Source organism: Ambystoma mexicanum, chromosome 8, assembly GCF_040938575.1.
Source record: "Ambystoma mexicanum isolate Mex_15411 chromosome 8, UKY_AmexF1_1, whole genome shotgun sequence".
In the NCBI taxonomy this organism is placed as follows: domain Eukaryota; kingdom Metazoa; phylum Chordata; class Amphibia; order Caudata; family Ambystomatidae; genus Ambystoma; species Ambystoma mexicanum.
The window spans coordinates 730748523-730763944 of NC_090929.1; the positions used below are offsets into that span (position 1 = coordinate 730748523).

General features: G+C 47.1%; 43 non-coding genes and 5 pseudogenes across 43 annotated transcripts; all 48 read left to right on the forward strand.

Annotated features, from left to right (window-relative positions):
• Positions 1–32: 32 nt before the first annotated feature.
• On the forward strand, positions 33–151 carry LOC138477745 (5S ribosomal RNA). Its single transcript, XR_011271676.1, has one exon. It is a non-coding gene; the product is annotated as a 5S ribosomal RNA (ribosomal RNA).
• Positions 152–615: 464 nt separating this feature from the next.
• LOC138473889 (5S ribosomal RNA) lies at positions 616–734 on the forward strand. Its single transcript, XR_011268973.1, has one exon. It is a non-coding gene; the product is annotated as a 5S ribosomal RNA (ribosomal RNA).
• Positions 735–840: 106 nt separating this feature from the next.
• On the forward strand, positions 841–959 carry LOC138476380 (5S ribosomal RNA). Its single transcript, XR_011270436.1, has one exon. It is a non-coding gene; the product is annotated as a 5S ribosomal RNA (ribosomal RNA).
• A 107-nt stretch (positions 960–1066) lies between these two features.
• On the forward strand, positions 1067–1185 carry LOC138473902 (5S ribosomal RNA). Its single transcript, XR_011268975.1, has one exon. It is a non-coding gene; the product is annotated as a 5S ribosomal RNA (ribosomal RNA).
• Positions 1186–1291: 106 nt separating this feature from the next.
• On the forward strand, positions 1292–1410 carry LOC138473914 (5S ribosomal RNA). Its single transcript, XR_011268976.1, has one exon. It is a non-coding gene; the product is annotated as a 5S ribosomal RNA (ribosomal RNA).
• A 464-nt stretch (positions 1411–1874) lies between these two features.
• On the forward strand, positions 1875–1993 carry LOC138478283 (5S ribosomal RNA). The gene has a single exon (XR_011272165.1). It is a non-coding gene; the product is annotated as a 5S ribosomal RNA (ribosomal RNA).
• A 106-nt stretch (positions 1994–2099) lies between these two features.
• Positions 2100–2218, forward strand: LOC138476392 (5S ribosomal RNA). Its single transcript, XR_011270447.1, has one exon. It is a non-coding gene; the product is annotated as a 5S ribosomal RNA (ribosomal RNA).
• Positions 2219–2324: 106 nt separating this feature from the next.
• On the forward strand, positions 2325–2433 carry LOC138474496 (5S ribosomal RNA; annotated as a pseudogene).
• Positions 2434–2539: 106 nt separating this feature from the next.
• On the forward strand, positions 2540–2658 carry LOC138473926 (5S ribosomal RNA). Its single transcript, XR_011268977.1, has one exon. It is a non-coding gene; the product is annotated as a 5S ribosomal RNA (ribosomal RNA).
• A 464-nt stretch (positions 2659–3122) lies between these two features.
• Positions 3123–3231, forward strand: LOC138474684 (5S ribosomal RNA; annotated as a pseudogene).
• Positions 3232–3337: 106 nt separating this feature from the next.
• Positions 3338–3456, forward strand: LOC138474446 (5S ribosomal RNA). Its single transcript, XR_011269024.1, has one exon. It is a non-coding gene; the product is annotated as a 5S ribosomal RNA (ribosomal RNA).
• Positions 3457–3562: 106 nt separating this feature from the next.
• On the forward strand, positions 3563–3681 carry LOC138473938 (5S ribosomal RNA). Its single transcript, XR_011268978.1, has one exon. It is a non-coding gene; the product is annotated as a 5S ribosomal RNA (ribosomal RNA).
• Positions 3682–3787: 106 nt separating this feature from the next.
• On the forward strand, positions 3788–3906 carry LOC138473950 (5S ribosomal RNA). The gene has a single exon (XR_011268979.1). It is a non-coding gene; the product is annotated as a 5S ribosomal RNA (ribosomal RNA).
• A 464-nt stretch (positions 3907–4370) lies between these two features.
• On the forward strand, positions 4371–4489 carry LOC138479405 (5S ribosomal RNA). The gene has a single exon (XR_011273183.1). It is a non-coding gene; the product is annotated as a 5S ribosomal RNA (ribosomal RNA).
• A 106-nt stretch (positions 4490–4595) lies between these two features.
• LOC138479756 (5S ribosomal RNA) lies at positions 4596–4714 on the forward strand. The gene has a single exon (XR_011273501.1). It is a non-coding gene; the product is annotated as a 5S ribosomal RNA (ribosomal RNA).
• A 106-nt stretch (positions 4715–4820) lies between these two features.
• On the forward strand, positions 4821–4939 carry LOC138477978 (5S ribosomal RNA). The gene has a single exon (XR_011271887.1). It is a non-coding gene; the product is annotated as a 5S ribosomal RNA (ribosomal RNA).
• A 106-nt stretch (positions 4940–5045) lies between these two features.
• On the forward strand, positions 5046–5164 carry LOC138479060 (5S ribosomal RNA). Its single transcript, XR_011272869.1, has one exon. It is a non-coding gene; the product is annotated as a 5S ribosomal RNA (ribosomal RNA).
• Positions 5165–5628: 464 nt separating this feature from the next.
• Positions 5629–5737, forward strand: LOC138474284 (5S ribosomal RNA; annotated as a pseudogene).
• A 106-nt stretch (positions 5738–5843) lies between these two features.
• LOC138475111 (5S ribosomal RNA) lies at positions 5844–5962 on the forward strand. The gene has a single exon (XR_011269285.1). It is a non-coding gene; the product is annotated as a 5S ribosomal RNA (ribosomal RNA).
• Positions 5963–6068: 106 nt separating this feature from the next.
• Positions 6069–6187, forward strand: LOC138473963 (5S ribosomal RNA). Its single transcript, XR_011268980.1, has one exon. It is a non-coding gene; the product is annotated as a 5S ribosomal RNA (ribosomal RNA).
• A 106-nt stretch (positions 6188–6293) lies between these two features.
• Positions 6294–6412, forward strand: LOC138473975 (5S ribosomal RNA). Its single transcript, XR_011268981.1, has one exon. It is a non-coding gene; the product is annotated as a 5S ribosomal RNA (ribosomal RNA).
• A 464-nt stretch (positions 6413–6876) lies between these two features.
• Positions 6877–6995, forward strand: LOC138473987 (5S ribosomal RNA). The gene has a single exon (XR_011268982.1). It is a non-coding gene; the product is annotated as a 5S ribosomal RNA (ribosomal RNA).
• A 106-nt stretch (positions 6996–7101) lies between these two features.
• On the forward strand, positions 7102–7220 carry LOC138473999 (5S ribosomal RNA). The gene has a single exon (XR_011268983.1). It is a non-coding gene; the product is annotated as a 5S ribosomal RNA (ribosomal RNA).
• Positions 7221–7326: 106 nt separating this feature from the next.
• LOC138477979 (5S ribosomal RNA) lies at positions 7327–7445 on the forward strand. The gene has a single exon (XR_011271888.1). It is a non-coding gene; the product is annotated as a 5S ribosomal RNA (ribosomal RNA).
• A 106-nt stretch (positions 7446–7551) lies between these two features.
• On the forward strand, positions 7552–7670 carry LOC138477747 (5S ribosomal RNA). Its single transcript, XR_011271677.1, has one exon. It is a non-coding gene; the product is annotated as a 5S ribosomal RNA (ribosomal RNA).
• Positions 7671–8134: 464 nt separating this feature from the next.
• LOC138474011 (5S ribosomal RNA) lies at positions 8135–8253 on the forward strand. Its single transcript, XR_011268984.1, has one exon. It is a non-coding gene; the product is annotated as a 5S ribosomal RNA (ribosomal RNA).
• A 106-nt stretch (positions 8254–8359) lies between these two features.
• On the forward strand, positions 8360–8478 carry LOC138476404 (5S ribosomal RNA). Its single transcript, XR_011270458.1, has one exon. It is a non-coding gene; the product is annotated as a 5S ribosomal RNA (ribosomal RNA).
• A 106-nt stretch (positions 8479–8584) lies between these two features.
• On the forward strand, positions 8585–8693 carry LOC138474497 (5S ribosomal RNA; annotated as a pseudogene).
• Positions 8694–8799: 106 nt separating this feature from the next.
• On the forward strand, positions 8800–8918 carry LOC138474024 (5S ribosomal RNA). Its single transcript, XR_011268986.1, has one exon. It is a non-coding gene; the product is annotated as a 5S ribosomal RNA (ribosomal RNA).
• A 464-nt stretch (positions 8919–9382) lies between these two features.
• Positions 9383–9501, forward strand: LOC138474036 (5S ribosomal RNA). The gene has a single exon (XR_011268987.1). It is a non-coding gene; the product is annotated as a 5S ribosomal RNA (ribosomal RNA).
• Positions 9502–9607: 106 nt separating this feature from the next.
• LOC138474048 (5S ribosomal RNA) lies at positions 9608–9726 on the forward strand. Its single transcript, XR_011268988.1, has one exon. It is a non-coding gene; the product is annotated as a 5S ribosomal RNA (ribosomal RNA).
• Positions 9727–9832: 106 nt separating this feature from the next.
• Positions 9833–9951, forward strand: LOC138474060 (5S ribosomal RNA). The gene has a single exon (XR_011268989.1). It is a non-coding gene; the product is annotated as a 5S ribosomal RNA (ribosomal RNA).
• A 106-nt stretch (positions 9952–10057) lies between these two features.
• LOC138474073 (5S ribosomal RNA) lies at positions 10058–10176 on the forward strand. Its single transcript, XR_011268990.1, has one exon. It is a non-coding gene; the product is annotated as a 5S ribosomal RNA (ribosomal RNA).
• A 464-nt stretch (positions 10177–10640) lies between these two features.
• Positions 10641–10759, forward strand: LOC138476416 (5S ribosomal RNA). The gene has a single exon (XR_011270469.1). It is a non-coding gene; the product is annotated as a 5S ribosomal RNA (ribosomal RNA).
• Positions 10760–10865: 106 nt separating this feature from the next.
• Positions 10866–10984, forward strand: LOC138476429 (5S ribosomal RNA). The gene has a single exon (XR_011270480.1). It is a non-coding gene; the product is annotated as a 5S ribosomal RNA (ribosomal RNA).
• A 107-nt stretch (positions 10985–11091) lies between these two features.
• On the forward strand, positions 11092–11210 carry LOC138474085 (5S ribosomal RNA). Its single transcript, XR_011268991.1, has one exon. It is a non-coding gene; the product is annotated as a 5S ribosomal RNA (ribosomal RNA).
• Positions 11211–11316: 106 nt separating this feature from the next.
• LOC138474097 (5S ribosomal RNA) lies at positions 11317–11435 on the forward strand. The gene has a single exon (XR_011268992.1). It is a non-coding gene; the product is annotated as a 5S ribosomal RNA (ribosomal RNA).
• Positions 11436–11899: 464 nt separating this feature from the next.
• LOC138478284 (5S ribosomal RNA) lies at positions 11900–12018 on the forward strand. Its single transcript, XR_011272166.1, has one exon. It is a non-coding gene; the product is annotated as a 5S ribosomal RNA (ribosomal RNA).
• Positions 12019–12124: 106 nt separating this feature from the next.
• Positions 12125–12243, forward strand: LOC138475471 (5S ribosomal RNA). The gene has a single exon (XR_011269612.1). It is a non-coding gene; the product is annotated as a 5S ribosomal RNA (ribosomal RNA).
• Positions 12244–12707: 464 nt separating this feature from the next.
• LOC138477843 (5S ribosomal RNA) lies at positions 12708–12826 on the forward strand. Its single transcript, XR_011271765.1, has one exon. It is a non-coding gene; the product is annotated as a 5S ribosomal RNA (ribosomal RNA).
• Positions 12827–12932: 106 nt separating this feature from the next.
• On the forward strand, positions 12933–13051 carry LOC138480400 (5S ribosomal RNA). Its single transcript, XR_011274079.1, has one exon. It is a non-coding gene; the product is annotated as a 5S ribosomal RNA (ribosomal RNA).
• Positions 13052–13157: 106 nt separating this feature from the next.
• Positions 13158–13276, forward strand: LOC138474109 (5S ribosomal RNA). Its single transcript, XR_011268993.1, has one exon. It is a non-coding gene; the product is annotated as a 5S ribosomal RNA (ribosomal RNA).
• A 106-nt stretch (positions 13277–13382) lies between these two features.
• Positions 13383–13501, forward strand: LOC138474121 (5S ribosomal RNA). Its single transcript, XR_011268994.1, has one exon. It is a non-coding gene; the product is annotated as a 5S ribosomal RNA (ribosomal RNA).
• A 106-nt stretch (positions 13502–13607) lies between these two features.
• LOC138473952 (5S ribosomal RNA) lies at positions 13608–13716 on the forward strand (annotated as a pseudogene).
• Positions 13717–14180: 464 nt separating this feature from the next.
• On the forward strand, positions 14181–14299 carry LOC138474133 (5S ribosomal RNA). The gene has a single exon (XR_011268995.1). It is a non-coding gene; the product is annotated as a 5S ribosomal RNA (ribosomal RNA).
• A 106-nt stretch (positions 14300–14405) lies between these two features.
• On the forward strand, positions 14406–14524 carry LOC138474146 (5S ribosomal RNA). Its single transcript, XR_011268997.1, has one exon. It is a non-coding gene; the product is annotated as a 5S ribosomal RNA (ribosomal RNA).
• Positions 14525–14630: 106 nt separating this feature from the next.
• Positions 14631–14749, forward strand: LOC138477980 (5S ribosomal RNA). The gene has a single exon (XR_011271889.1). It is a non-coding gene; the product is annotated as a 5S ribosomal RNA (ribosomal RNA).
• Positions 14750–14855: 106 nt separating this feature from the next.
• LOC138477748 (5S ribosomal RNA) lies at positions 14856–14974 on the forward strand. Its single transcript, XR_011271678.1, has one exon. It is a non-coding gene; the product is annotated as a 5S ribosomal RNA (ribosomal RNA).
• Positions 14975–15422: the final 448 nt, after the last annotated feature.

Below are 15422 nucleotides of genomic sequence, written 5' to 3' on the forward strand. Positions count from 1 at the left end.
TGCTTAAAAGTACAAAACTCACTAGGCCCTGAGCCTACGGCCACACCACACTGAATGCGCCCGATCTCGTTTGATCTCGGAAGCTAAGCAGTGTCGGGCCTAGTTAGTACCTGGATGGGAGACCGCCTGGGAATACCAGGTGCTGTAGGCTATTTTGTGCTCCATGATTAGTAATTGCACAACTTCTCAATTACTTTTCAAATTTGGTATGTTTCCAAAATAATTTTATCCCGTTTTATAGCGGAAATGTTGGACAACATTATGAGGGCTGGAGCTACCTATTTACATATAATTAGCATACAGGTAGTGTGTTCATGGGTAATAAATCGACTTTCACATGTAATGCAGTACAGAGAATATTGAGTCCTTCAAGAGGCATGAAAGAAAGCCGTTATTGTGTTGATTGTTCTCTCCACCTCCCTGCAACAGAAACAGGATGGATGGATTAAAGTTATCCTACCAGACATAGGAGTCCTGAATGGGCCCACCAGTCTTATATATCTCGCCTGATCGAGCGCTGATCGAGCGATGAGCGTGGTATCATGTTGCAAGTGGCTGCATGGCTTAGCTTACTAAATGCAAATGCATAAGAGTAATATTCTTAGCATTTCTAGAGCCTACGGCCACACCACACTGAATGCGCCCGATCTCGTCTGATCTCGGAAGCTAAGCAGTGTCGGGCCTAGTTAGTACCTGGATGGGAGACCGCCTGGGAATACCAGGTGCTGTAGGCTTTTTTGTGCTCCAAGTTCAGGAAGTGAGCCATTTCTCAATTGCCTTTCAAAACTGCAAGGTCTAGCCGACTAGATGCTTAAAAGTACAAAACTCACTAGGCCCAGAGCCTACGGCCACACCACACTGAATGCGCCCGATCTCGTCTGATCTCGGAAGCTAAGCAGTGTCGGGCCTAGTTAGTACCTGGATGGGAGACCACCTGGGAATACCAGGTGCTGTAGGCTTTTTTTGTGCTCCAAGTTCAGGAAGTGAGCCATTTCTCAATTGCCTTTCAAAACTGCAAGGTCTAGCCGACTAGATGCTTAAAAGTACAAAACTCACTAGGACCAGAGCCTACGGCCACACCACACTGAATGCGCCCGATCTCGTCTGATCTCGGAAGCTAAGCAGTGTCGGGCCTAGTTAGTACCTGGATGGGAGACCGCCTGGGAATACCAGGTGCTGTAGGCTTTTTTGTGCTCCAAGTTCAGGAAGTGAGCCATTTCTCAATTGCCTTTCAAAACTGCAAGGTCTAGCCGACTAGATGCTTAAAAGTACAAAACTCACTAGGCCCAGAGCCTACGGCCACACCACACTGAATGCGCCCGATCTCGTCTGATCTCGGAAGCTAAGCAGTGTCGGGCCTAGTTAGTACCTGGATGGGAGACCGCCTGGGAATACCAGGTGCTGTAGGCTATTTTGTGCTCCATGATTAGTAATTGCACAACTTCTCAATTACTTTTCAAATTTGGTATGTTTCCAAAATAATTTTATCCCGTTTTATAGCGGAAATGTTGGACAACATTATGAGGGCTGGAGCTACCTATTTACATATAATTAGCATACAGGTAGTGTGTTCATGGGTAATAAATCGACTTTCACATGTAATGCAGTACAGAGAATATTGAGTCCTTCAAGAGGCATGAAAGAAAGCCGTTATTGTGTTGATTGTTCTCTCCACCTCCCTGCAACAGAAACAGGATGGATGGATTAAAGTTATCCTACCAGACATAGGAGTCCTGAATGGGCCCACCAGTCTTATATATCTCGCCTGATCGAGCGCTGATCGAGCGATGAGCGTGGTATCATGTTGCAAGTGGCTGCATGGCTTAGCTTACTAAATGCAAATGCATAAGAGTAATATTCTTAGCATTCCTAGAGCCTACGGCCACACCACACTGAATGCGCCCGATCTCGTCTGATCTCGGAAGCTAAGCAGTGTCGGGCCTAGTTAGTACCTGGATGGGAGACTGCCTGGGAATACCAGGTGCTGTAGGCTTTTTTGTGCTCCAAGTTCAGGAAGTGAGCCATTTCTCAATTGCCTTTCAAAACTGCAAGGTCTAGCCGACTAGATGCTTAAAAGTACAAAACTCACTAGGCCCAGAGCCTACGGCCACACCACACTGAATGCGCCCGATCTCGTCTGATCTCGGAAGCTAAGCAGTGTCGGGCCTAGTTAGTACCTGGATGGGAGACCACCTGGGAATACCAGGTGCTGTAGGCTTTTTTGTGCTCCAAGTTCAGGAAGTGAGCCATTTCTCAATTGCCTTTCAAAACTGCAAGGTCTAGCCGACTAGATGCTTAAAAGTACAAAACTCACTAGGACCAGAGCCTACGGCCACACCACACTGAATGCGTCTGATCTCGGAAGCTAAGCAGTGTCGGGCCTAGTTAGTACCTGGATGGGAGACCGCCTGGGAATACCAGGTGCTGTAGGCTTTTTTGTGCTCCAAGTTCAGGAAGTGAGCCATTTCTCAATTGCCTTTCAAAACTGCAAGGTCTAGCCGACTAGATGCTTAAAAGTACAAAACTCACTAGGCCCAGAGCCTACGGCCACACCACACTGAATGCGCCCGATCTCGTCTGATCTCGGAAGCTAAGCAGTGTCGGGCCTAGTTAGTACCTGGATGGGAGACCGCCTGGGAATACCAGGTGCTGTAGGCTATTTTGTGCTCCATGATTAGTAATTGCACAACTTCTCAATTACTTTTCAAATTTGGTATGTTTCCAAAATAATTTTATCCCGTTTTATAGCGGAAATGTTGGACAACATTATGAGGGCTGGAGCTACCTATTTACATATAATTAGCATACAGGTAGTGTGTTCATGGGTAATAAATCGACTTTCACATGTAATGCAGTACAGAGAATATTGAGTCCTTCAAGAGGCATGAAAGAAAGCCGTTATTGTGTTGATTGTTCTCTCCACCTCCCTGCAACAGAAACAGGATGGATGGATTAAAGTTATCCTACCAGACATAGGAGTCCTGAATGGGCCCACCAGTCTTATATATCTCGCCTGATCGAGCGCTGATCGAGCGATGAGCGTGGTATCATGTTGCAAGTGGCTGCATGGCTTAGCTTACTAAATGCAAATGCATAAGAGTAATATTCTTAGCATTTCTAGAGCCTACGGCCACACCACACTGAATGTGCCTGATCTTGGAAGCTAAGCAGTGTCGGGCCTAGTTAGTACCTGGATGGGAGACCGCCTGGGAATACCAGGTGCTGTAGGCTTTTTTGTGCTCCAAGTTCAGGAAGTGAGCCATTTCTCAATTGCCTTTCAAAACTGCAAGGTCTAGCCGACTAGATGCTTAAAAGTACAAAACTCACTAGGCCCAGAGCCTACGGCCACACCACACTGAATGCGCCCGATCTCGTCTGATCTCGGAAGCTAAGCAGTGTCGGGCCTGGTTAGTACCTGGATGGGAGACCGCCTGGGAATACCAGGTGCTGTAGGCTTTTTTGTGCTCCAAGTTCAGGAAGTGAGCATTTTCTCAATTGCCTTTCAAAACTGCAAGGTCTAGCCGACTAGATGCTTAAAAGTACAAAACTCACTAGGACCAGAGCCTACGGCCACACCACACTGAATGCGCCCGATCTCGTCTGATCTCGGAAGCTAAGCAGTGTCGGGCCTAGTTAGTACCTGGATGGGAGACCGCCTGGGAATACCAGGTGCTGTAGGCTTTTTTGTGCTCCAAGTTCAGGAAGTGAGCCATTTCTCAATTGCCTTTCAAAACTGCAAGGTCTAGCCGACTAGATGCTTAAAAGTACAAAACTCACTAGGCCCAGAGCCTACGGCCACACCACACTGAATGCGCCCGATCTCGTCTGATCTCGGAAGCTAAGCAGTGTCGGGCCTAGTTAGTACCTGGATGGGAGACCGCCTGGGAATACCAGGTGCTGTAGGCTATTTTGTGCTCCATGATTAGTAATTGCGCAACTTCTCAATTACTTTTCAAATTTGGTATGTTTCCAAAATAATTTTATCCCGTTTTATAGCGGAAATGTTGGACAACATTATGAGGGCTGGAGCTACCTATTTACATATAATTAGCATACAGGTAGTGTGTTCATGGGTAATAAATCGACTTTCACATGTAATGCAGTACAGAGAATATTGAGTCCTTCAAGAGGCATGAAAGAAAGCCGTTATTGTGTTGATTGTTCTCTCCACCTCCCTGCAACAGAAACAGGATGGATGGATTAAAGTTATCCTACCAGACATAGGAGTCCTGAATGGGCCCACCAGTCTTATATATCTCGCCTGATCGAGCGCTGATCGAGCGATGAGCGTGGTATCATGTTGCAAGTGGCTGCATGGCTTAGCTTACTAAATGCAAATGCATAAGAGTAATATTCTTAGCATTACTCGAGCCTACGGCCACACCACACTGAATGCGCCCGATCTCGTCTGATCTCCGAAGCTAAGCAGTGTCGGGCCTAGTTAGTACCTGGATGGGAGACCGCCTGGGAATACCAGGTGCTGTAGGCTTTTTTGTGCTCCAAGTTCAGGAAGTGAGCCATTTCTCAATTGCCTTTCAAAACTGCAAGGTCTAGCCGACTAGATGCTTAAAAGTACAAAACTCACTAGGCCCAGAGCCTGCGGCCACACCACACTGAATGCGCCCGATCTCGTCTGATCTCAGAAGCTAAGCAGTGTCGGGCCTAGTTAGTACCTGGATGGGAGACCGCCTGGGAATACCAGGTGCTGTAGGCTTTTTTGTGCTCCAAGTTCAGGAAGTGAGCCATTTCTCAATTGCCTTTCAAAACTGCAAGGTCTAGCCGACTAGATGCTTAAAAGTACAAAACTCACTAGGCCCAGAGCCTACGGCCACACCACACTGAATGCGCCCGATCTCGTCTGATCTCGGAAGCAAAGCAGTGTCGGGCCTAGTTAGTACCTGGATGGGAGACCGCCTGGGAATACCAGGTGCTGTAGGCTTTTTTGTGCTCCAAGTTCAGGAAGTGAGCCATTTCTCAATTGCCTTTCAAAACTGCAAGGTCTAGCCGACTAGATGCTTAAAAGTACAAAACTCACTAGGCCCTGAGCCTACGGCCACACCACACTGAATGCGCCCGATCTCGTTTGATCTTGGAAGCTAAGCAGTGTCGGGCCTAGTTAGTACCTGGATGGGAGACCGCCTGGGAATACCAGGTGCTGTAGGCTATTTTGTGCTCCATGATTAGTAATTGCACAACTTCTCAATTACTTTTCAAATTTGGTATGTTTCCAAAATAATTTTATCCCGTTTTATAGCGGAAATGTTGGACAACATTATGAGGGCTGGAGCTACCTATTTACATATAATTAGCATACAGGTAGTGTGTTCATGGGTAATAAATCGACTTTCACATGTAATGCAGTACAGAGAATATTGAGTCCTTCAAGAGGCATGAAAGAAAGCCGTTATTGTGTTGATTGTTCTCTCCACCTCCCTGCAACAGAAACAGGATGGATGGATTAAAGTTATCCTACCAGACATAGGAGTCCTGAATGGGCCCACCAGTCTTATATATCTCGCCTGATCGAGCGCTGATCGAGCGATGAGCGTGGTATCATGTTGCAAGTGGCTGCATGGCTTAGCTTACTAAATGCAAATGCATAAGAGTAATATTCTTAGCATTTCTAGAGCCTACGGCCACACCACACTGAATGCGCCTGATCTCGGAAGCTAAGCAGTGTCGGGCCTAGTTAGTACCTGGATGGGAGACCGCCTGGGAATACCAGGTGCTGTAGGCTTTTTTGTGCTCCAAGTTCAGGAAGTGAGCCATTTCTCAATTGCCTTTCAAAACTGCAAGGTCTAGCCGACTAGATGCTTAAAAGTACAAAACTCACTAGGCCCAGAGCCTACGGCCACACCACACTGAATGCGCCCGATCTCGTCTGATCTCGGAAGCTAAGCAGTGTCGGGCCTGGTTAGTACCTGGATGGGAGACCGCCTGGGAATACCAGGTGCTGTAGGCTTTTTTGTGCTCCAAGTTCAGGAAGTGAGCATTTTCTCAATTGCCTTTCAAAACTGCAAGGTCTAGCCGACTAGATGCTTAAAAGTACAAAACTCACTAGGACCAGAGCCTACGGCCACACCACACTGAATGCGCCCGATCTCGTCTGATCTCGGAAGCTAAGCAGTGTCGGGCCTAGTTAGTACCTGGATGGGAGACCGCCTGGGAATACCAGGTGCTGTAGGCTTTTTTGTGCTCCAAGTTCAGGAAGTGAGCCATTTCTCAATTGCCTTTCAAAACTGCAAGGTCTAGCCGACTAGATGCTTAAAAGTACAAAACTCACTAGGCCCAGAGCCTACGGCCACACCACACTGAATGCGCCCGATCTCGTCTGATCTCGGAAGCTAAGCAGTGTCGGGCCTAGTTAGTACCTGGATGGGAGACCGCCTGGGAATACCAGGTGCTGTAGGCTATTTTGTGCTCCATGATTAGTAATTGCACAACTTCTCAATTACTTTTCAAATTTGGTATGTTTCCAAAATAATTTTATCCCGTTTTATAGCGGAAATGTTGGACAACATTATGAGGGCTGGAGCTACCTATTTACATATAATTAGCATACAGGTAGTGTGTTCATGGGTAATAAATCGACTTTCACATGTAATGCAGTACAGAGAATATTGAGTCCTTCAAGAGGCATGAAAGAAAGCCGTTATTGTGTTGATTGTTCTCTCCACCTCCCTGCAACAGAAACAGGATGGATGGATTAAAGTTATCCTACCAGACATAGGAGTCCTGAATGGGCCCACCAGTCTTATATATCTCGCCTGATCGAGCGCTGATCGAGCGATGAGCGTGGTATCATGTTGCAAGTGGCTGCATGGCTTAGCTTACTAAATGCAAATGCATAAGAGTAATATTCTTAGCATTACTCGAGCCTACGGCCACACCACACTGAATGCGCCCGATCTCGTCTGATCTCGGAAGCTAAGCAGTGTCGGGCCTAGTTAGTACCTGGATGGGAGACCGCCTGGGAATACCAGGTGCTGTAGGCTTTTTTGTGCTCCAAGTTCAGGAAGTGAGCCATTTCTCAATTGCCTTTCAAAACTGCAAGGTCTAGCCGACTAGATGCTTAAAAGTACAAAACTCACTAGGTCCAGAGCCTACGGCCACACCACACTGAATGCGCCCGATCTCGTCTGATCTCGGAAGCTAAGCAGTGTCGGGCCTAGTTAGTACCTGGATGGGAGACCGCCTGGGAATACCAGGTGCTGTAGGCTTTTTTGTGCTCCAAGTTCAGGAAGTGAGCCATTTCTCAATTGCCTTTCAAAACTGCAAGGTCTAGCCGACTAGATGCTTAAAAGTACAAAACTCACTAGGACCAGAGCCTACGGCCACACCACACTGAATGCGCCCGATCTCGTCTGATCTCGGAAGCAAAGCAGTGTCGGGCCTAGTTAGTACCTGGATGGGAGACCGCCTGGGAATACCAGGTGCTGTAGGCTTTTTTGTGCTCCAAGTTCAGGAAGTGAGCCATTTCTCAATTGCCTTTCAAAACTGCAAGGTCTAGCCGACTAGATGCTTAAAAGTACAAAACTCACTAGGCCCTGAGCCTACGGCCACACCACACTGAATGCGCCCGATCTCGTTTGATCTCGGAAGCTAAGCAGTGTCGGGCCTAGTTAGTACCTGGATGGGAGACCGCCTGGGAATACCAGGTGCTGTAGGCTATTTTGTGCTCCATGATTAGTAATTGCACAACTTCTCAATTACTTTTCAAATTTGGTATGTTTCCAAAATAATTTTATCCCGTTTTATAGCGGAAATGTTGGACAACATTATGAGGGCTGGAGCTACCTATTTACATATAATTAGCATACAGGTAGTGTGTTCATGGGTAATAAATCGACTTTCACATGTAATGCAGTACAGAGAATATTGAGTCCTTCAAGAGGCATGAAAGAAAGCCGTTATTGTGTTGATTGTTCTCTCCACCTCCCTGCAACAGAAACAGGATGGATGGATTAAAGTTATCCTACCAGACATAGGAGTCCTGAATGGGCCCACCAGTCTTATATATCTCGCCTGATCGAGCGCTGATCGAGCGATGAGCGTGGTATCATGTTGCAAGTGGCTGCATGGCTTAGCTTACTAAATGCAAATGCATAAGAGTAATATTCTTAGCATTTCTAGAGCCTACGGCCACACCACACTGAATGCGCCCGATCTCGTCTGATCTCGGAAGCTAAGCAGTGTCGGGCCTAGTTAGTACCTGGATGGGAGACCGCCTGGGAATACCAGGTGCTGTAGGCTTTTTTGTGCTCCAAGTTCAGGAAGTGAGCCATTTCTCAATTGCCTTTCAAAACTGCAAGGTCTAGCCGACTAGATGCTTAAAAGTACAAAACTCACTAGGCCCAGAGCCTACGGCCACACCACACTGAATGCGCCCGATCTCGTCTGATCTCGGAAGCTAAGCAGTGTCGGGCCTAGTTAGTACCTGGATGGGAGACCACCTGGGAATACCAGGTGCTGTAGGCTTTTTTGTGCTCCAAGTTCAGGAAGTGAGCCATTTCTCAATTGCCTTTCAAAACTGCAAGGTCTAGCCGACTAGATGCTTAAAAGTACAAAACTCACTAGGACCAGAGCCTACGGCCACACCACACTGAATGCGTCTGATCTCGGAAGCTAAGCAGTGTCGGGCCTAGTTAGTACCTGGATGGGAGACCGCCTGGGAATACCAGGTGCTGTAGGCTTTTTTGTGCTCCAAGTTCAGGAAGTGAGCCATTTCTCAATTGCCTTTCAAAACTGCAAGGTCTAGCCGACTAGATGCTTAAAAGTACAAAACTCACTAGGCCCAGAGCCTACGGCCACACCACACTGAATGCGCCCGATCTCGTCTGATCTCGGAAGCTAAGCAGTGTCGGGCCTAGTTAGTACCTGGATGGGAGACCGCCTGGGAATACCAGGTGCTGTAGGCTATTTTGTGCTCCATGATTAGTAATTGCACAACTTCTCAATTACTTTTCAAATTTGGTATGTTTCCAAAATAATTTTATCCCGTTTTATAGCGGAAATGTTGGACAACATTATGAGGGCTGGAGCTACCTATTTACATATAATTAGCATACAGGTAGTGTGTTCATGGGTAATAAATCGACTTTCACATGTAATGCAGTACAGAGAATATTGAGTCCTTCAAGAGGCATGAAAGAAAGCCGTTATTGTGTTGATTGTTCTCTCCACCTCCCTGCAACAGAAACAGGATGGATGGATTAAAGTTATCCTACCAGACATAGGAGTCCTGAATGGGCCCACCAGTCTTATATATCTCGCCTGATCGAGCGCTGATCGAGCGATGAGCGTGGTATCATGTTGCAAGTGGCTGCATGGCTTAGCTTACTAAATGCAAATGCATAAGAGTAATATTCTTAGCATTTCTAGAGCCTACGGCCACACCACACTGAATGCGCCCGATCTCGTCTGATCTCGGAAGCTAAGCAGTGTCGGGCCTAGTTAGTACCTGGATGGGAGACCGCCTGGGAATACCAGGTGCTGTAGGCTTTTTTGTGCTCCAAGTTCAGGAAGTGAGCCATTTCTCAATTGCCTTTCAAAACTGCAAGGTCTAGCCGACTAGATGCTTAAAAGTACAAAACTCACTAGGCCCAGAGCCTACGGCCACACCACACTGAATGCGCCCGATCTCGTCTGATCTCGGAAGCTAAGCAGTGTCGGGCCTAGTTAGTACCTGGATGGGAGACCGCCTGGGAATACCAGGTGCTGTAGGCTTTTTTGTGCTCCAAGTTCAGGAAGTGAGCATTTTCTCAATTGCCTTTCAAAACTGCAAGGTCTAGCCGACTAGATGCTTAAAAGTACAAAACTCACTAGGACCAGAGCCTACGGCCACACCACACTGAATGCGCCCGATCTCGTCTGATCTCGGAAGCTAAGCAGTGTCGGGCCTAGTTAGTACCTGGATGGGAGACCGCCTGGGAATACCAGGTGCTGTAGGCTTTTTTGTGCTCCAAGTTCAGGAAGTGAGCCATTTCTCAATTGCCTTTCAAAACTGCAAGGTCTAGCCGACTAGATGCTTAAAAGTACAAAACTCACTAGGCCCAGAGCCTACGGCCACACCACACTGAATGCGCCCGATCTCGTCTGATCTCGGAAGCTAAGCAGTGTCGGGCCTAGTTAGTACCTGGATGGGAGACCGCCTGGGAATACCAGGTGCTGTAGGCTATTTTGTGCTCCATGATTAGTAATTGCACAACTTCTCAATTACTTTTCAAATTTGGTATGTTTCCAAAATAATTTTATCCCGTTTTATAGCGGAAATGTTGGACAACATTATGAGGGCTGGAGCTACCTATTTACATATAATTAGCATACAGGTAGTGTGTTCATGGGTAATAAATCGACTTTCACATGTAATGCAGTACAGAGAATATTGAGTCCTTCAAGAGGCATGAAAGAAAGCCGTTATTGTGTTGATTGTTCTCTCCACCTCCCTGCAACAGAAACAGGATGGATGGATTAAAGTTATCCTACCAGACATAGGAGTCCTGAATGGGCCCACCAGTCTTATATATCTCGCCTGATCGAGCGCTGATCGAGCGATGAGCGTGGTATCATGTTGCAAGTGGCTGCATGGCTTAGCTTACTAAATGCAAATGCATAAGAGTAATATTCTTAGCGTTACTCGAGCCTACGGCCACACCACACTGAATGCGCCCGATCTCGTCTGATCTCGGAAGCTAAGCAGTGTCGGGCCTAGTTAGTACCTGGATGGGAGACCACCTGGGAATACCAGGTGCTGTAGGCTTTTTTGTGCTCCAAGTTCAGGAAGTGAGCCATTTCTCAATTGCCTTTCAAAACTGCAAGGTCTAGCCGACTAGATGCTTAAAAGTACAAAACTCACTAGGCCCAGAGCCTACGGCCACACCACACTGAATGCGCCCGATCTCGTCTGATCTCGGAAGCTAAGCAGTGTCGGGCCTAGTTAGTACCTGGATGGGAGACCACCTGGGAATACCAGGTGCTGTAGGCTTTTTTTGTGCTCCAAGTTCAGGAAGTGAGCCATTTCTCAATTGCCTTTCAAAACTGCAAGGTCTAGCCGACTAGATGCTTAAAAGTACAAAACTCACTAGGACCAGAGCCTACGGCCACACCACACTGAATGCGCCCGATCTCGTCTGATCTCGGAAGCTAAGCAGTGTCGGGCCTAGTTAGTACCTGGATGGGAGACCGCCTGGGAATACCAGGTGCTGTAGGCTTTTTTGTGCTCCAAGTTCAGGAAGTGAGCCATTTCTCAATTGCCTTTCAAAACTGCAAGGTCTAGCCGACTAGATGCTTAAAAGTACAAAACTCACTAGGCCCAGAGCCTACGGCCACACCACACTGAATGCGCCCGATCTCGTCTGATCTCGGAAGCTAAGCAGTGTCGGGCCTAGTTAGTACCTGGATGGGAGACCGCCTGGGAATACCAGGTGCTGTAGGCTATTTTGTGCTGCATGATTAGTAATTGCACAACTTCTCAATTACTTTTCAAATTTGGTATGTTTCCAAAATAATTTTATCCCGTTTTATAGCGGAAATGTTGGACAACATTATGAGGGCTGGAGCTACCTATTTACATATAATTAGCATACAGGTAGTGTGTTCATGGGTAATAAATCGACTTTCACATGTAATGCAGTACAGAGAATATTGAGTCCTTCAAGAGGCATGAAAGAAAGCCGTTATTGTGTTGATTGTTCTCTCCACCTCCCTGCAACAGAAACAGGATGGATGGATTAAAGTTATCCTACCAGACATAGGAGTCCTGAATGGGCCCACCAGTCTTATATATCTCGCCTGATCGAGCGCTGATCGAGCGATGAGCGTGGTATCATGTTGCAAGTGGCTGCATGGCTTAGCTTACTAAATGCAAATGCATAAGAGTAATATTCTTAGCATTCCTAGAGCCTACGGCCACACCACACTGAATGCGCCCGATCTCGTCTGATCTCGGAAGCTAAGCAGTGTCGGGCCTAGTTAGTACCTGGATGGGAGACTGCCTGGGAATACCAGGTGCTGTAGGCTTTTTTGTGCTCCAAGTTCAGGAAGTGAGCCATTTCTCAATTGCCTTTCAAAACTGCAAGGTCTAGCCGACTAGATGCTTAAAAGTACAAAACTCACTAGGCCCAGAGCCTACGGCCACACCACACTGAATGCGCCCGATCTCGTCTGATCTCGGAAGCTAAGCAGTGTTGGGCCTAGTTAGTACCTGGATGGGAGACCGCCTGGGAATACCAGGTGCTGTAGGCTATTTTGTGCTCCATGATTAGTAATTGCGCAACTTCTCAATTACTTTTCAAATTTGGTATGTTTCCAAAATAATTTTATCCCGTTTTATAGCGGAAATGTTGGACAACATTATGAGGGCTGGAGCTACCTATTTACATATAATTAGCATACAGGTAGTGTGTTCATGGGTAATAAATCGACTTTCACATGTAATGCAGTACAGAGAATATTGAGTCCTTCAAGAGGCATGAAAGAAAGCCGTTATTGTGTTGATTGTTCTCTCCACCTCCCTGCAACAGAAACAGGATGGATGGATTAAAGTTATCCTACCAGACATAGGAGTCCTGAATGGGCCCACCAGTCTTATATATCTCGCCTGATCGAGCGCTGATCGAGCGATGAGCGTGGTATCATGTTGCAAGTGGCTGCATGGCTTAGCTTACTAAATGCAAATGCATAAGAGTAATATTCTTAGCATTACTCGAGCCTATGGCCACACCACACTGAATGCGCCCGATCTCGTCTGATCTCGGAAGCTAAGCAGTGTCGGGCCTAGTTAGTACCTGGATGGGAGACCGCCTGGGAATACCAGGTGCTGTAGGCTTTTTTGTGCTCCAAGTTCAGGAAGTGAGCCATTTCTCAATTGCCTTTCAAAACTGCAAGGTCTAGCCGACTAGATGCTTAAAAGTACAAAACTCACTAGGCCCAGAGCCTACGGCCACACCACACTGAATGCGCCCCATCTTGTCTGATCTCGGAAGCTAAGCAGTGTCGGGCCTAGTTAGTACCTGGATGGGAGACCGCCTGGGAATACCAGGTGCTGTAGGCTTTTTTGTGCTCCAAGTTCAGGAAGTGAGCCATTTCTCAATTGCCTTTCAAAACTGCAAGGTCTAGCCGACTAGATGCTTAAAAGTACAAAACTCACTAGGCCCAGAGCCTACGGCCACACCACACTGAATGCGCCCGATCTCGTCTGATCTCGGAAGCTAAGCAGTGTCGGGCCTAGTTAGTACCTGGATGGGAGACCGCCTGGGAATACCAGGTGCTGTAGGCTTTTTTGTGCTCCAAGTTCAGGAAGTGAGCCATTTCTCAATTGCCTTTCAAAACTGCAAGGTCTAGCCGACTAGATGCTTAAAAGTACAAAACTCACTAGGACCAGCGCCTACGGCCACACCACACTGAATGCGCCCGATCTCGTCTGATCTCGGAAGCTAAGCAGTGTCGGGCCTAGTTAGTACCTGGATGGGAGACCGCCTGGGAATACCAGGTGCTGTAGGCTTTTTTGTGCTCCAAGTTCAGGAAGTGAGCCATTTCTCAATTGCCTTTCAAAACTGCAAGGTCTAGCCAACTAGATGCTTAAAAGTACAAAACTCACTAGGCCCAGAGCCTACGGCCACACCACACTGAATGCGCCCGATCTCGGAAGCTAAGCAGTGTCGGGCCTAGTTAGTACCTGGATGGGAGACCGCCTGGGAATACCAGGTGCTGTAGGCTATTTTGTGCTCCATGATTTGTAATTGCACAACTTCTCAATTACTTTTCAAATTTGGTATGTTTCCAAAATAATTTTATCCCGTTTTATAGCGGAAATGTTGGACAACATTATGAGGGCTGGAGCTACCTATTTACATATAATTAGCATACAGGTAGTGTGTTCATGGGTAATAAATCGACTTTCACATGTAATGCAGTACAGAGAATATTGAGTCCTTCAAGAGGCATGAAAGAAAGCCGTTATTGTGTTGATTGTTCTCTCCACCTCCCTGCAACAGAAACAGGATGGATGGATTAAAGTTATCCTACCAGACATAGGAGTCCTGAATGGGCCCACCAGTCTTATATATCTCGCCTGATCGAGCGCTGATCGAGCGATGAGCGTGGTATCATGTTGCAAGTGGCTGCATGGCTTAGCTTACTAAATGCAAATGCATAAGAGTAATATTCTTAGCATTACTCGAGCCTACGGCCACACCACACTGAATGCGCCCGATCTCGTCTGATCTCGGAAGCTAAGCAGTGTCGGGCCTAGTTAGTACCTGGATGGGAGACCGCCTGGGAATACCAGGTGCTGTAGGCTTTTTTGTGCTCCAAGTTCAGGAAGTGAGCCATTTCTCAATTGCCTTTCAAAACTGCAAGGTCTAGCCGACTAGATGCTTAAAAGTACAAAACTCACTAGGTCCAGAGCCTACGGCCACACCACACTGAATGCGCCCGATCTCGTCTGATCTCGGAAGCTAAGCAGTGTCGGGCCTAGTTAGTACCTGGATGGGAGACCGCCTGGGAATACCAGGTGCTGTAGGCTTTTTTGTGCTCCAAGTTCAGGAAGTGAGCCATTTCTCAATTGCCTTTCAAAACTGCAAGGTCTAGCCGACTAGATGCTTAAAAGTACAAAACTCACTAGGACCAGAGCCTACGGCCACACCACACTGAATGCGCCCGATCTCGTCTGATCTCGGAAGCAAAGCAGTGTCGGGCCTAGTTAGTACCTGGATGGGAGACCGCCTGGGAATACCAGGTGCTGTAGGCTTTTTTGTGCTCCAAGTTCAGGAAGTGAGCCATTTCTCAATTGCCTTTCAAAACTGCAAGGTCTAGCCGACTAGATGCTTAAAAGTACAAAACTCACTAGGCCCTGAGCCTACGGCCACACCACACTGAATGCGCCCGATCTCGTTTGATCTCGGAAGCTAAGCAGTGTCGGGCCTAGTTAGTACCTGGATGGGAGACCGCCTGGGAATACCAGGTGCTGTAGGCTATTTTGTGCTCCATGATTAGTAATTGCACAACTTCTCAATTACTTTTCAAATTTGGTATGTTTCCAAAATAATTTTATCCCGTTTTATAGCGGAAATGTTGGACAACATTATGAGGGCTGGAGCTACCTATTTACATATAATTAGCATACAGGTAGTGTGTTCATGGGTAATAAATCGACTTTCACATGTAATGCAGTACAGAGAATATTGAGTCCTTCAAGAGGCATGAAAGAAAGCCGTTATTGTGTTGATTGTTCTCTCCACCTCCCTGCAACAGAAACAGGATGGATGGATTAAAGTTATCCTACCAGACATAGGAGTCCTGAATGGGCCCACCAGTCTTATATATCTCGCCTGATCGAGCGCTGATCGAGCGATGAGCGTGGTATCATGTTGCAAGTGGCTGCATGGCTTAGCTTACTAAATGCAAATGCATAAGAGTAATAT